This window comes from Seriola lalandi, unplaced genomic scaffold, assembly GCF_002814215.2.
Source record: "Seriola lalandi dorsalis isolate HSWRI2012SDOR001 ecotype SW California unplaced genomic scaffold, Sedor1 jcf7180002054767, whole genome shotgun sequence".
In the NCBI taxonomy this organism is placed as follows: Eukaryota; Metazoa; Chordata; class Actinopteri; order Carangiformes; family Carangidae; genus Seriola; species Seriola lalandi.
Window position 1 is genome coordinate 1,823,600 of NW_019525320.1, and position 16,221 is coordinate 1,839,820.

Sequence of the window (16,221 nt, forward strand, 5' to 3'; positions counted from 1 at the left end):
TTGAATGTTTGGTTAAGCTTTTACTCTATTTTACGCCACTTCACTTGAGTCGTACTTGGAGATCAGAATACATGGGCAAATCATTAAGAATTATGTTTAATTAATTTATGCACCGTGCTTCAATAGATAGATAGATGGATGGGTGGATGGATGGATGGATGGATGGATGGATAGATAGATACACACACAGACAGACAGACAGACAGACAGATAGATAGATAGATAGATAGATAGATAGATAGATAGATAGATAGATAGATAGATAGATAGATAGATAGATAGATAGATAGATAGATCGGGGGTTCAGCAGGGGACATAGGGCTCAGCTGGAGGAGGCAGGGAGCAGATGAGTTGAGAGTGTGTGAGAGCAGAAAAGCAGAAGATAAGCAAAGAGGGCAGGACATGAGAAACCTCTGGCACCAAACTCCGTTAAGGGAAAAAAAAACAAACATATGCTGCATGTGCAGTTTATCCTGAAGCTCATCCTTATGTAACATAGGTGGCATGTGCGCTGATATAAGCAAGGAGATTTCTTTTTACTCTTGACGATGCTGGCTCCATTGTCCAACCTGTCTAAACTACTTCTGTTTGCTTGTTTATCCCCTCCACCTTAATTTTTTCAGCTAGGCCAATGTTGGCCACAGACATTACCAAATCATTCCAAGCCCCTGGGGCACATAAGGAGGCCACCAAATATGGAGGCAGTGAGCGAGCACCATGTCACATTACAGGGAAGGTTCGAAAAGTCATGTTGATGAATCGATGTACTTCTTAATCTCCTACAACCACCATCTGTAACCTACCCTAGCTGCCGTGATGGAAAATCTCTGTGGTTGTGGACATCATTGTTGCAGATTGCAGCAAAGCCTGGGACTCTGTTCTCTTTGCTTCAGCAGCAGACTCTCAGTGGGAAACCTTCACATTTAACCACACAAGAATCAGAGGGCGTTCTCTACATCCACTGTTAACAGCCATTATGACATACCATTACATTATAATGGTACATCTTCACAAACCTGGTATTAGGTTTCCTATTAATGAAGTCATCCATCCGTAAAAAATGGCTTTTATCTGCATCTCTCTTTCTCCAGCATTAACGAATCTTACTAAGGAACAACATTAAGTTTTCTATATTTAAGGTTCCTCTGTATTTTCTGTTCTAGATAGTACATTTCGTTCAACAGCTCAGTTCAGACTGCAGTGAGTCAACTCAACAAATATGTGGGCTGATCGATACCACCAATGTTACTGTAAACACGAGCATCACTCATCTCATCCATTTTCATCTTTTCTTCTGATTTTCCGTCACAAAGGCAATGTTTCAAACATATTTGTATTGGATCAGTTTTTGTAATAACTACATATATCACCCTTGATGAACAGCCTGATAATCAATAGCCGTGATGTGGAGGGGCTGGTGTAAGTAATCAAAACTCACTCTTCCCTTTAATTGCGTTCAAAACATGGAAATGTGAACACTTGTAGAAATCAATGACTTATAGATCTTTTATTATATGACCATAAAACTGTGTCAGCATTTTCCTCTTGACTGAATAAATCTGACCTGCTCGTAAATTAAAATGACATAAAACTTAAAGTTGAGTCAGCTGAATAATATTCTGTTAAAAATCAAGCAACGCACCCAACCGAGCAAATATAGCCAAAGCACAAAAAGCTCGGTGGAAGTAAAAGCAGATCGAAAGCCAACAGATTTCAACTGCGTCTCAAATGTTCACTCATGACAGTTACATGTTACATAAAAGCTACACGTGACGAAATTGTTATATTTAAGTTATCATTTTACAGATGTATCTGTCCGTTATTATCCTGCTGATATAGACCGACTAATCTTGCTGACAAGTGGGTGCACATTGTAGGTCGGCCATCTGAAAATGTCCAAAAGGAATCCTAGACTTTTAAAAGGCAGACAGACTTAACTGTGCTGATGCAGGTTATAACCTGAGCTGCATCTTCCATGCTCACAACAAAGATAGTATACATGAAGACAAAAATTTGAGGTGCATGCACACCTGAGCACACACACACACACACACTGTTTATCACTGAAACCACCTTTGTTTGATTATCTGCTTGCCGTGTTGGTTTGTCAGTTATCTAGCTTGACCAGTGAAAGTCCAAGGATGGCAGAGATTTTGCCATGAACTGCACAGTACACAATGAAAAAGACCAACAAATGATTTGAAAGCCTTTTGTCCTTTAGGCTGCAGCCTTCCCACAAACTCTAAATGAGGTCTCGAGAGATGACTTCAAACATGAAATACTGCAACTTAAAGGTTGGCTGAAAGGACAGCGACTGTGAAGAAGGAAGAGATAGATAGACAGATAGATAGACAGATAGATAGACAGATAGATAGATAGATAGATAGATAGATAGATAGATAGATAGATAGATAGATAGATGCGGACTGGAGAAGATAACTGTACAGGTTACACACAGATGGGCTGATCTGGTTGAAACCATCATATGACATGTGCGCATAGTGAGGCTTACAGCTCAGCAGACAGGTGTGAACTGTGAGAGATGTGGCACCTGAAATGTTGTCTGATAGAAGGTTCTTCACACCCTGTTACATAAAACCAGAGCGAGTCTTTTTTCAACATCCAAAGGCTAAAAGCGACTGTGTGTCTCAAAAGTAAAATGAGATGGATTTGTGAACGACAATCTTTTTTGTTGTTGCTTTTTTGCTTGCCTGCCCCCTTTTTTGTCATCCCCAGCCTCTTTTCCTTTGCCACTTTGTTCGCTGTCTTAGTTCAGCAACCTCTTTTAGTCTCTCTCTGGGGTGCAGTAGTGTAGTAGCCTAGACTAGATTTTCAGTGGTGTCTTCTCTTCTCTCCTCTGCTCTCCTCGTTTATCAGATTGCACGGGCTCATATAAAGCAAGTTAATGAGGCCAGTAGGGGGACTCTGCTTTCAGAGCAAGAATGAAACATGATGTACTTTATGTTGCGGCTTCAACAAAGATGATATGTTTATATAAAATGATTCAAACTGTAAATCTACCCCTGCTGCCACTTTTCTTCTGCTCTGCCACTAAATCAATGCTCTGAGCGTCCTGCAGCATCAACAGCAAACATTTCTGCAGCCTCTCTCTCTCAAAATTTTGAGCTGACTATGTTATCGGTTATTTCAAATGTCCCTTTAAAACCTCATAGAACCAGCACAGGTTCAACATAAGCCTGCAGTCAATACGCTGACCTAGTATGGAGAAAGTAAAGCAGTTGGTGCTTCTGGACTGTTTAATGCATAATTAACAACTGAAGAACTGGAAAAGCTGAAGCTGGATGCAGCCTCACAGAACCAGACAGTGCAGGAGACCATCTCTTATTCTTTTCAACTTGCAGATGCAGCCAGTGAATCTCCTCCAAATGGTGCCAAATGACTTCACTAAGTGGAGCGACTGTAATACTGTTTAATTGCAAAAATTACTCTCTTTGATGAGGAGCTTTGAAGACGCAAATGTGAGGTTTCAAATATCCTTGAGTTAAAAGCTGCCACTTAAGAGTGAGTGACTACTCTAATAACACTATCCTTTAATTTCATTTCTGTGGAGAAAGCCTAGAAATATTAGGAAAAACTACTGTTTAGGCTACAATAAAGATAAAGCACCAAAGTTGGCTAAGTTCGTTACAATCGCTCCACTGATGTTACAGGGACACATTCTTTGGCATCGCGCTAAAATTCAACAAGTCAGCTGTCAACATCTAACTGACTGTACCGCGTTAAACTTCATCTTTGGCACGACGAGCAGCCAGTCACTTTTTAATGCTCTTTCTGTGCCAGCTGGAGATTTTCACTGCAGCTGTTTTACGCACGGCGGATCGCACAGCGCACATCACCATCATCACCACCACCACCACCATCATCCTCATCATTAGCAGAGGCAGCGCGGCAGAAAACACTTCTTTTATCCCTCCATCAACTGCTCTCCTGGATTAAATCGGGGATGAAAGCGAGGATGGATGGATTTTGAGTTCGCAGGGTGCCTTACCTTGAGTTGTCGCGGCTCTGGAGAAGTGTGGGTGCGTGTGTTGGCAGCCCCCTCCTATCCAAAATGGAAACTGTTGGTCCTACTTGGTATCTGGAAATAAAACGCTAATAAACGTTTATTAGTTGATGTACAAAGAGCGTCAGAGAGGTGAAGTACGCGCAGCCCCTGCTCTGGCACGACTGTCTCTTCTTCGGTGAGAATTAGTTTGCTTGTTTCTGACTGCCGCCCTCCCTCCCACTCATTCTCACTCACTCTCACTCACTCACTCACTCACTGTCTCCCACCCATGAGAAATAAATAATCTTTCATCTCTCTCTCTCTCTCTCTCTCTCTCTCTCTCTCTCTCTCTCTCTCTCTGCCTAGCAGGTGGGCATCTTTGAATAATGTGAGATCATTATTAAAGGCTGCTGGAGGCCCAAATGTGTGTCTTCCACCCCCTCCACAAACCCTGCAAAACTGTCCTTCTGTGTGTCTGAGTTTGCTGCTCCGGCTGTCCGGTGCTGTGCAGGCAGCGGATTGGGAGTGGTCGGGATTAAAACCGTTGGGATTATACCTCAACATTCATCATTTCATCTCACACACACTGGAAGCGCACTGGTGGTCAGTGACATCAGTGTTTGGCAGGCGCAGAACAGACAGATTCATGTGGGTAGAAAATGGAGAGAAAGAGGAGAGAGGAGGAGAAGAGAGGAAGAGAAGAAGAAATAAGAGAAGAAAAAGAGAGGAGACCTATCACTTCTTTTTAGACTGATCCGTGTAGATCTGATGCTTCATGCAAAATGTGACTACTGGGAGGGTGAGGGAAGGGTCAGCGGAGTGAGATATTTCCTGGCTGAATGTGTGTGGTTGTGTGTGGTTGTGTGTGTGTGTGTGTGTGTGTGTGTGTGTGTGTGTGTTTTTCTGTGTACTACATGCACACAGCCAAGTTGGTGTATGTGTGCCTGCATACTGACAGATGGCTACTGTAATGACGCAGGAACTAACTACTGGGTTTCTGTGTTTGTGAGGTTGCATGCTTTTGCACATGCTTATTGGTGGACTGTGTGTTTGTGTGTGTTTGTGTGTGTGTGTTTGTGTGTGTGTGTGTGTGTGTGTGTGTGTGTGTGTGTGTGTGTGTGTGTGTGTTTGTGTGTGAGGAGGGAGAAAGACAGAGAGGGAGAGAGAGAAGAGAAGTGAATGCTTGTGTGTGTGTGTGAGAGAGAGCAAGGTGAGTGTGATGCAACAGATATATCTTTTCTCTTCTAGCAGCCTTCACACACACACACACACACACACATACACACACAAGCACGCACGCACATGTACAGACTGTGTGGCATTATGGCTTTGCCTTTTTGTCCATGTGCTTACAGTCTTTTACCACATACATTCACAGGAGACCTTGAGTCTGCTGTGACTTCCATTTGCTGAAAATACATTTGTACAAAAGTGTGCGTCTGGGTGTGTGTGTGTGTGTGTGTCTGTCTTTGAGAAGGGGGGTCAAAACATTAGGAATGATAGAAATATATTTCTGGTGGTTCTGCACTGACAGCACCCACCATTACACTGCATGTTCAGGCAAACTGTAATCACAAGGTTTTGAGTAATAAACTTTAGCTTACTGTGAATATAATGTATGTATGAATGATGAATGGGGGGGTGGGTGCAGCTTCAATATTTACAATAAATTAATTGATTAACAGTCTCTAAATCACACTATATTTAAGAGTTACAACTATATTCACGACCAGAGCTGTTGCAGTGGATTGCATTATACTGCCAGGTGTTCCTGTTCTGTGTGTTTGACAGTGGTGGGAGGAGTATTCAGATCTTTTGTTAAGTCAAAAAACCACAATGAAAAAATATAACTCCAAATATACACATTTGTATTCATTTTTTTGGACTCTGGACTGAATATTTTTTGTTAGATATTGTATATGTTTACCTCAAACTGAAGTTTAGAGGGAAAATGTGTCTTAGGTGGAACTGCTAAAAAAGTAGGTCATGTGATGAGGAACCCCAAAATGAATTATTTTTTCTTTTCCTTTTGTGAGAGGTTAAAAGTTTGGAAACTGCTGGTTTAATCTTTGATATGAAAATAACCAATAACCTTAGCTGTCAGATAAATGTAGCACAGAAAACAGTACAGCTTTTCCCTGTGAAACGTAGTGGAGAGGAAGTGTGAAGCAGCAGAAAACAGGAATACTCAAGGAAAGTACAAGTACCTCAAAACTAGTACTGAGTACTGAATAAATGTACTCAGTTACGTCTAGTCTCTGGTATCTGAATGATCAAATAACACGTGTGGTATTCAAGTGGCGGACATTGCTGGCGACACTGGTGATATAAAGTCTTCTGAAGGATCCTCTGTGACCAAGGCAGCATCGGTGCAGGATTCCTAAATGGCAGGCGCAGAGGTGTAAGATGACCATTATTATGTTTCATTATGAATCATCATCATGAGTCACTGTATTTGTAATGATGAGCACCCTCACCACCACGAGTGCATCAAAACACACGCTCACTATTAAAGACCCTCCGCAGCTGGACGGAACCAGTATTCCTGCAAGGCAGAGAGAAGAGGTCAACTCAATTGTGCCATTTAAAGCAAAACAGAAACGCAGCTGGTGAGATAAAAGTAAAATCCATCATAGCTTTGAGGAGTCAGAGCAAACATCCCTGTGCCAAATGTGCCATTCGGAGCCGGCAGGCTTCAAGGCCGGCAGCCATCTAGAAGGAGAGCTCAGAGCTCTGGCTCTCCATCACTCACGTTGTCACATTCTGCTTCCCCTTTTCTCTCCCGACTCACATTGTTTTATCTGTGTTTTCTCCGCTCTCCCTTTCTGCCACACTTGGCCTTAGCTCAGTTAACGTGTGTGTGCTTTGCGAAGTGTGTGTGTGTGCACGTGGGTGAGTTTAGATTCATAACAGCTATAATAAATCTCATAGGCTTGAATAGAGGTCCAAAAAAACAATTGATGTATTTTAATAATTATCATCCTGACTCGAGTGCGCCTCTTTTGTGTGTGAATGTATACTCATTTTTAAGAGCTATCCTGGCATCCACTCGCTTGTCTTAACTCTCTGATTTAAATGCTTGTAATTGTTGTGCATACATAGAGTAATGGTTTGGTACATGGATTTACATGCAAATTTTCTCCTTTCAGGCTTAATTTAGAATTAAATCCCTAACAACCTGCAATCTAGCCTCATAGTGTATATTTCAAATTTGGCATCAAGTAATATAATGCTATTAGGGCTGTGACCATCTACTGCTTGCACTCCCTTGTTGCTCGTGTGCGGGAATGTATGCACACACACACACACACACACACACACACACACACACACACACACACACACACACGCAGATGCACTCACTCACCATGTGTTTTACTGGATTGTCTCCCACTTCCTTTTGTCGGAAGCTCACCCTCCCTCTCTCCCTCTGCCATCCTGCTCGCCCCCCATCCTCTCATCTGGTCTGCCCTCTCCTCCCTCATTCTGTCATTCATCAACATCCCTCACTTGGTCACTATCCTTTCTGTTTTTTTCTTCCCCTCTGTTATCGCTTCTTCATCTTTTTCTGTCATTTTTCTGTAGTCTGTCTCTTAATACATCTCTCCTTTGCTTCATCTTCTCTTCTTCGGGCCCCCTTGCTGGCCCTCCTCTATGGGCTGCAGGCCAGTGTGGGTCAGAGGCAGGTTGTAATTACTTCACTCCTCCTCTGACAGCTATAGTGAGGGACGGAAGGGAGGGAGGAAAACAGACAAAGAGACTAAACACAAAGATAAACCAGCTGATTATTTATTCTCATAATCAGAGCTAAACTAAACCCCCTGATCCATTTCTTTTTTCTTTTTTTTCACCACTAAAGGGCAAAAACTAATGTGAATCAGATGCATTTCTATTGTCTGTACACTCACGTCCAGATTCATCCAGTTAAGTGTGCTGTACCTCAAACCGCAAAGTTTCAGCTAATTTCATCCACTGACAATGCACATGTCTGCACAGTCCGACGTTGAGAGATAAATAACACAATGATATAGAATGACTTCTGCCACATGCTTAATGTAGCATAGGAGAGTTGGCCTTAATTGGTGCAGCTATATTTGAGTTGTAATGTAGGGCGGGCAATGCCTCCTTGACTTCAGCACTGGGTTGGGACAAATTTGCATACCTTTAAAAATCAATAGTGATCTGAAAAAAAAAATCACCAGACATAATAGAATTCACATGAAAAGAAAAACGAACACAAAGGAAAGAGCCTTGACTTCAGTGGACTGTTTTTCACTAACCTCCCTTTTAGATCAGACCTGGGTCACGCTACAGTTTTCAGTTTTTTTCCTGATAGTGGCAGTTTAAATGGCAGGAGAACTCATTAGCTAAAGGTTGCAACAGGCAGGAGTAAAGATTGTTTGAAGATCCTCAGCAAAATGCATGGCTGTGAACACTCTTGTTAATTACCCAAACTAGTGAGGAAGGAGATGGTTTCAGTGTTGGCTGAAGGCCAGCTTCTAGATGCTATTCTTATCCTGGGTGATCGATGATATTTCCTCAGTTTTCTGGGGATCAAAACTTACTGAGACAGGGGTCACCAATTATGGAGCACCGCTAACCTGTAGTTCCTCCCCTTTTCAGTAATTTTGTTTCACACACACACACACACACACACACACACACACACACACACACACACACACACACACACACACACACACTCTTGGTGAGTCATGTTGCACTCACATACACTCATAATATACTGTATATGTGTATGACGTAAGTGTCCAGTGGATATGTTTGTTTGTTTTTAAATAAATGCCTGATTATGAGTAGTATGTATGAGTAAGCAAGTAAGGGAACAGAAGTATGTGTATAACCTGTGAAAAAAGAAAAAAAAGAAAAATTCAAAACAAAACAAATAGAGGAATTCCTGGTAAAGTAAACACTAAAATCAGAGAAGAGAAATGAAGGAAAATGCATGCATTTTTTTTTCATGCACACATGAAAAAAAAATAAAATAAAATCAAGCAAAATGAAGTAAATGTCACTGAGGCCATTACTGAAATGAATAATGATAAAGGAGTCTTGAGATTCCTCACACTCAGGAAGACAGAGGAAGGAGTGATGAAGTGAGCTATTGTACATGTTAGTGGTAAGCCCTCGTCCTCAACTAGGTTGATTATTTTAAGCACTGTGAGATTGATTTTGAGGCTCTGTGGGGGCCTCACGGGTCTGTGTGAGTGAAAGTGAAGGTGCGCACAGACCAAAAAAGGAGGTAGAATAAAAGTTAGGACAGGGAAGATCACAACGGAGAGGAGGGGCTAGCGGTGGGAGGATCGGTGAGGACAGGAGTAGAGGTGGTCCCCAGATTCCTCAGGTTATTAATAAGAGTGTGTCTTCAAGGACATCAATGATGATTTGGGTCGAACTATTTCCTCCTCCTCCTGAGGTGTGCCAAGGTCACTCAAAAAAATGGCCCCAGAAATATCTCCCTCTCCCATCTTGAAATAGACTGTCTTTGTTTTTAGGGGGCAATAACCCTGGAGGACAGAACATGGTACACTGTTTGATTTCCTCATGAAACACTGGCACGTGTATCATCAGTTTCAAGACTAACTTTCTTTCTTTTTTTCTTTTTTTTGCCATATTGGCAAGTACAGCAAATGCATTTGCAACTGGTGTGAGAAGAATCCTATTGACCTTGGATACACTTCATAAATCCCCTCTGTCTTTGCTCTTTGCTGCTCTATGTGAAGAGGAACTTTCCTTGGCCACTTAAAAAAAATATGGCCAAAGAAGCAGGATGTTCACTGCTGCCTACGGAGCTGTCTGTGTGCATGTTTTCACAAAGCTATTCAGTTTAATGGCGAATCAGCCCAAATTCCCTCATATGAGAGCACAATAAATACCTTACCCGAGGGCTGAAAACCAAATTTCTTTCCACACACAGCTGTGATCTGGTCATGTTCATTTTACACCTGTCCCCACTGAGCCTTAGCTTTGAGTTAATGGCGTCTCCTCGGGCTCTGGGAGTGCTGCAGAACATTTCTACACTGTTTGGTTTACAGCTGCCTGTGGATAACACTTAAACTAACTGATGAAATGATGATCAAAGATGCATCCACACAGAATCCTCTTCATGTTTGAGAGCAAAATGCGAGATTGTGTTTGTCTGCCATCTAGTGGTCAAATGAATTCATAGCAAGGAACATGTCGAAGAATCTTAGACTGTAGAGCCTATAAAAAGGGGAGAATGGTAGACTCATCTATGGGAAGTGTGTCTTAGATGAACTACTGTCTATCTGTTCAATTTCAGCAAACTCAGAGTGGAGCAACATAAAAGAATAAGCATGCTGTTAGTGTGGAAGTAGCTCTTTTGAAAGTGTTTTCTTTCGTTTCATGTTCTCTTTGTTGCTTTTTCTACGTGAAATTATGCGTTGTTATTCATCTTTGATTCTTTGTAATTACAAAAACACAAATTACAACGCTGCTCGATAGGGAAGATTAGAAAGACAGCATTGAAAACGGGTCAGTTTCCCAGCATGCCACGGGCGCCCATGTCTCTGTTAATATAGAGAGAATTACAATACAAAGAGGGAAAACGAGACATTGAACTATGTCTGCACTCGGCATGAATGTTGCGGATATTAATCCTCACTGTCAATATAGTAAGTATGTCACCACTGTACTTTTTGCACCACTACAAAGACTACATGTGGATGCATGGCGCTACTAATACGTTGTGTTGGTCGCATTTCCTCTTGTGGGCGGAAGCTCATTGTAGAGGTCACATGCTGAGTGCTCGTCACTCCACCAATCACCTCGGGGAAGGTCTGAGACAAGAGCCAATAGTTACCCTTGCAGGGTATCACCTGAGTCGGGTGAGCGAGTGAACAGAAAGTATGGGCCAATGTGAGCGGTTGTCGCAGGAGAAGCCGGTTGGGGCAGTTTATCAGCGCCACCGGTGGATGTGATCCTCACCGGCTTGGAATCGCTCGCGGCTGGCGGATGAGTGCGATGTATGAGGTGGGGCACAGCTCCAGAACCCAATTCAGACTACTCTCCCCCCACTTTTTTTTTAATCCTTAGGTAGACAGTTTAACACATTTAACGATTACCATCGACATCATTGTTACCAAACAATAAAGAACTAATTTAATTAAAAACAAACAAACACTGAGCCCCTGCAAAATTCACAGGTAAATGTATGGTGATGATTATCCACTACAAATTTTTGTTTTTAGGTTTCAGATTTTATACAATTGTCTTTATGCAGGATGGCATCACTAGCTCTGATGACTGGTGAAGTCATTAAAGTTAACTGAAGTACACTCATCTCAGTGTCATGTTCATGAAACCAGTTTGAAACCGCTTTTGCTTTGTGACATGGTGCGTTATCATTCTGGAAGAAGCCATTAGAAGACCAGAAACTCTAGAGACTTGTCTGTGAAAATCCTAGGAGATCAGCAGTTTCAGAAACCGTAACCAAAAATCAGGGCACATTCTGGTGTTTGATGTGAACATCAACTGAAGCTCCTGACCTGTATCTGCATGGTTTTATGCATTGCAGTGCTGCCACATGATTGGATACTTAATAAGCAGGTGTACAGGTTTTCTTAATAAAGTGCTTAACATGAATGGTCAAAAGTTTTTGAACAATTCAGTTTTTCCAGCTGTTAGGCCTAATTGAATTTACATAATTAATAATAATAATTTCTCAGTGTATCTGATATATTAAAGCATAGAACAAATAAACACTTTTAAAAGCAAATAATCATGGAATCTTCTTGAACTAAATTTAATCCACACTTGCAGGATTCTTTCTACAATGGAAATCGAATAATAATCAGAAAGTTTGTCCCAACACTGTTGCAGCAGAAGTTCCCACAAATGTGTTGCACTTGTAGGTTGCTTTGCTTTCACCCTCTGTCCACTTCATCTCAAACTCGATTCTCAATGGGGTTTAAGTCTTGAGACTGTGCTGCTCTTCTGTCATGTGAAGCCACCGTCTAGTTGTTTTCTTCTAATGTTTTGGGTCATTATCTTGCTGTAAGATGAACCCCTGACCAACCTGTCTTCCTTTGTTACTTGCCCCTTTCTCTCACAGTCTAAAAACAGGCCTGTTTTCTATGAAACCTATCTACATGATTTTCCAGTTTTTGGTGACCTAAACATTTATACGATTTAAGGCTATTCACTACACTTACATTTTTATATATATATGGTGTGACCTGTTGACCTGGGGGCATGGCCGGGGCATGGCCCCCACAAGACAAAAGAGGTTCATATTTCTGTCTGACCCAGTTCCAGGTCCTTATCGGGTTGTGTAGAGTTACCCGTACAGTATGATCTGAAACAGAGAGCCAAGGAATTAAAACCTTAAACATCACCTGCAGTCAGCATAATGATAAGACAGACAAGGTTGAACAAAAGGGCAATCAAATGACCTGTCCTGCCACTTGACCTACTCCTAAATGAATTCTGGATCTTTCCATCCATGTTGCTAGGTTGACCGCAGAGTCCCATCATTCAAAACCAAAAACTCTCTGTCATCTTTCAATTAAACTCATACCCATTCAGGATGTTCAATATTTTACAATTTGTTATGGTTTGATGTTTTTGCTCCTAAATTATTTTAAGAATTGTTTTAACCTGTATCATCTGTTTTTCACCCATTTTGGCCATTTTGACTGTACTTTGTTATATCCTGACATTGCTGCTGTTTATACTGCACAACAAGTTGCCTATCAGGGACTAATAAAGGGATTGCTCATTTTATTCTGGGCCCAGGACAAAAATATCACCTTGTAATAACAATAATATTAAAAGTTTTAAAAAAAGCGTAAATTCAGTTATGTCCGAGAGTATCGTGCCTCGATTTGTTATCTGTACATATGTGTGGTGTAGATTCATTTTATGCCACATGAACCTCACATAAATAAAATTAATAATCCACCATTCAGCTGGAATTGTGTCAGGACAGATAGTTGGTGACCTGTCCATGACCCACTTTCTTGGAATTATCTGCTTGATTTGTTACGAAACTACGACCCATCCTGATAAATGTAGAGCAAAAACAGAGTGACAGAAACAGGGGTCAGGTCAGATGCAGAAGATAGTGGCAAAATCTCAAACTAATCAGGTTAAATGGTGTGGAAAAGTAGACTAATTAAACTGTCACTGTAAGTAATGTATTTCTATATAGAGTTACAACAGTTTTACAACAGCATCCAGCATCAGAAACTTGTTTAGTTTTATTTTATATATTAACTATTAAGCCTAACTTTAATTGACTTGACAATCAACACTTACATTCAGGATTATTAAAGATAATTTGTACACAATGATTAGAAGAAGATTTAATAAAAATGAATCAAAAAAAGCAATTGACACCAACAATTAATTCACAGTTTCTAAGTTCACAAGAGGTGACGAATGGAATTATGGGTCCTTTAAACATGGTAAACATCTTTATTCACCACTATGTGAAGGAAAAATCTGAGGGCACCTAGTCCCTCCCATTAGGAACAGATGGGAATAATGGGAGTATTAATGGCTTAGATAAGGAGGGCACAACCTTTACACACAGGTAGGACAGACACATGTGAGTGCTGACCCAGCATGAGTCTGATTAGATCACTATTAACAGTTAAATGTAATGCAGAAGTATTTAATAGTAATTTAGTTGATTTTAACTTCATTTAATTTCATTTAGCTCAAAACTGATTCATGTTAAGTGGCACAAATAGGTTCCATTAAATAAGTGTCTTTCAGTCTACATTTACCAAATCTGCCAACACTCATGTGACTTCAAGATGTCACTTTTACAAGGAGACTCACTTTTTCAGGTATTTTTTGAAGCACTTTTGCGACTGAAAACACAACATGGTATCGTGGGCGGACTTCTCATGAATCATCAAGTGGTATCAAGCACATGGATCAGTTGTGACCAGACAAACACGTGTGAGGCTTGTCTGGCAGCGTACTCGACCTGCAGTGACATTATGTAGCACTAGTATGACCCCCTCCCCTCTTCCACATATACAAGCCCTATGGTTAAGCCCATATTCCTCAATATGACCTGAGAAAATGAAAACTGTATATTGAGGCACACAAACAGAGACACACCCACACACACGCTCTCTCTGTCCCAGAGTGTAAGTGTGTTTTGAGACCACTTTTAACCCTAAACACTGTAGACAGCTGACATGTGATTTCTGGAATGATGTTGTAGACCGAGTTCTCCGGGGTCAGATGGGGTGGATTAGGGTTTCCATAAAAGAGGATGGTCACCCTTCATTTCTTCAGATATTCACTGAGGAGAGGAACAGCAGACAGTTGGGAGCATTTGAATTGAAAGAGAGAACACACAATTATTTGATAATTTAGATATTTTTCACCACAATTTCAGCTCTTCACACATCATTTGACACATCTGTAATTTCATAAACTACAGAGAGGCCATATTTCAAGGTGTGTTTTTGTCTTCAGTTTAGAGTTGCATGACAGTTAACAAACTGATATTGCTGCCTTGATATTGTCCAGAGCACATCTATTGTTTTTTGTTTTTGTTCTTCATTTTTTTAAATTATTATTTTGAGAGTGGGTGTCTCACTGTCTGCACACTTTTATGTGTCTGCACTTTCAGCATGCCCTGGTTTGTGTTAAAATGCATGCTGCTGTGTGCATTGGTGGGAGGGACGGTGTGTGCCTGTACGCTGAAGAATCACACCTTGTGGATTGAGAGCAACAACTGTGCCCAGTGTGTGGCTATCAACACTACCATCTGCAGCGGCTACTGTTACACACAGGTGACGACCGCCACACACTCTCACACATGCATTTTGTAGCCTACATGATGCAAAAAAATAAAAAAACAAAAACAAAATTAGACATATTTTTTAGCAAAGTGTATGATATAGTGATGTTGGTATGGTGAGGCACACTTGTTGCCCTTGTTTCTTGGGTGACATGAGGCGGGCAGTGATGGTAAAAATTTACGAGCTACTGAAGAGATTTTGTTGGATCTACATGTGAAAGATATATGGAAAGGAATAAACACTCTCACAGACATGAGACAGGATGTAAAAAGTTTGTGCTCAACCACTACAAAAACTTTAACAGCCCTGTTTCCCCCTTTTTTCAGGACACCAATTTGAGGGGACGGTTTGGGAGGACTTTCCTGATCCAGCGTAGCTGTGTGCCCCACTCCCTGGTGTACCAAGCTGCCTTTGTTCCTGGCTGCCCTCAGGATGTCAACCCAAAGCTATATTATCCCGTGGCCCACCGTTGCAGCTGTAGGCACTGTGACACACGCACTCACCACTGTGTCCGCACCAGCCGAATCTCTTATGACCAATGCCCCATGACACTTGGCAGCTTGAAGAACCTGAACCAGTCTGCTATGGAAATCTGACAATATGCTGTTACAAGCAACGTGCATTCCTGGAAAATGATGCAGCTGTTAACCTGATGTTTCTGCTTCTTTATGTTATTGTATTGTAGTTCAGCTCCTTAGCTGTTCATTTTGGGGTTTTTTTTCTAATTTGTTAGGAAATAAAACTCTGTGTTGAGCATGCAGCTTTATTGACTATGAATTGCTGGTGTAAATAATAATAAATACATGACAAAAGAATGCATAATATGTGCAATTCCATATCAAACAAAGTCTAATTTCTGCATCTACTAATATGCTCAGTTTGGGAGGGGAATGATTTTGTTCATTTGTATTGATTTATCAGGGTTTCTAAAGCATACATGTTGTACTCATATGAACATAGCAAACATATGCACTTATCAACCCCAGTGTTGTAGTACTCAAGTCCAGGACTGAATCCTGATTTTCAGGACTTGACTCTAACTTGGACTTGAACTAAATCATTGATTGATTGCATTCGGACTTGGAAGTTGGAGACTCGGACTCGGATTGTATTTTTTTAGTTTTAGTGCGTGTGCGCACGCTTATGAGTGCATTTGTTTGGTTATTATGTCACACACAGTAAATAAACTCCCTTTAAAATGGAAAGGTGACAGCTGTATCCTTTGTGTTTAATGTAGACCTTTTTTATTTGTATGTCAGCTCTTTGACTTTACCACAGTGGACCTCTGGAGCCCATCTTGGAATTCAACTCAGACTCAAACTTAATGACTGTGACTCAGGTAATGGGGACTTGACTCAGACTCGTACTTGAACACTGGGCACCTGAGACTCGACTTGGACTCGTGGTTTA

At 41.1% G+C, this 16,221-nt stretch overlaps 1 protein-coding gene, 1 non-coding gene and 1 pseudogene across 3 annotated transcripts in view; 2 read left to right on the forward strand and 1 right to left on the reverse strand.

Moving 5' to 3' along the window:
* The window catches only part of camkvl (CaM kinase-like vesicle-associated, like), a 35,993-nt gene extending 31,735 nt beyond the window's left edge, over positions 1-4,258 (reverse strand). For both annotated transcript variants that reach the window (XM_087179005.1, XM_087179004.1), the window contains exon 1: positions 4,010-4,258. The gene's annotated coding sequence lies outside the window, so the exon portion shown is untranslated. The remainder of the gene's footprint in view (positions 1-4,009) is intronic.
* Positions 4,259-10,754: 6,496 nt separating this feature from the next.
* On the forward strand, positions 10,755-11,062 carry LOC147818018 (Nuclear RNase P). Its single transcript, XR_015438400.1, has one exon.
* Positions 11,063-14,640: 3,578 nt separating this feature from the next.
* On the forward strand, positions 14,641-15,417 carry LOC147818019 (follitropin subunit beta pseudogene; annotated as a pseudogene).
* The last annotated feature ends 804 nt before the right edge of the window (positions 15,418-16,221 follow it).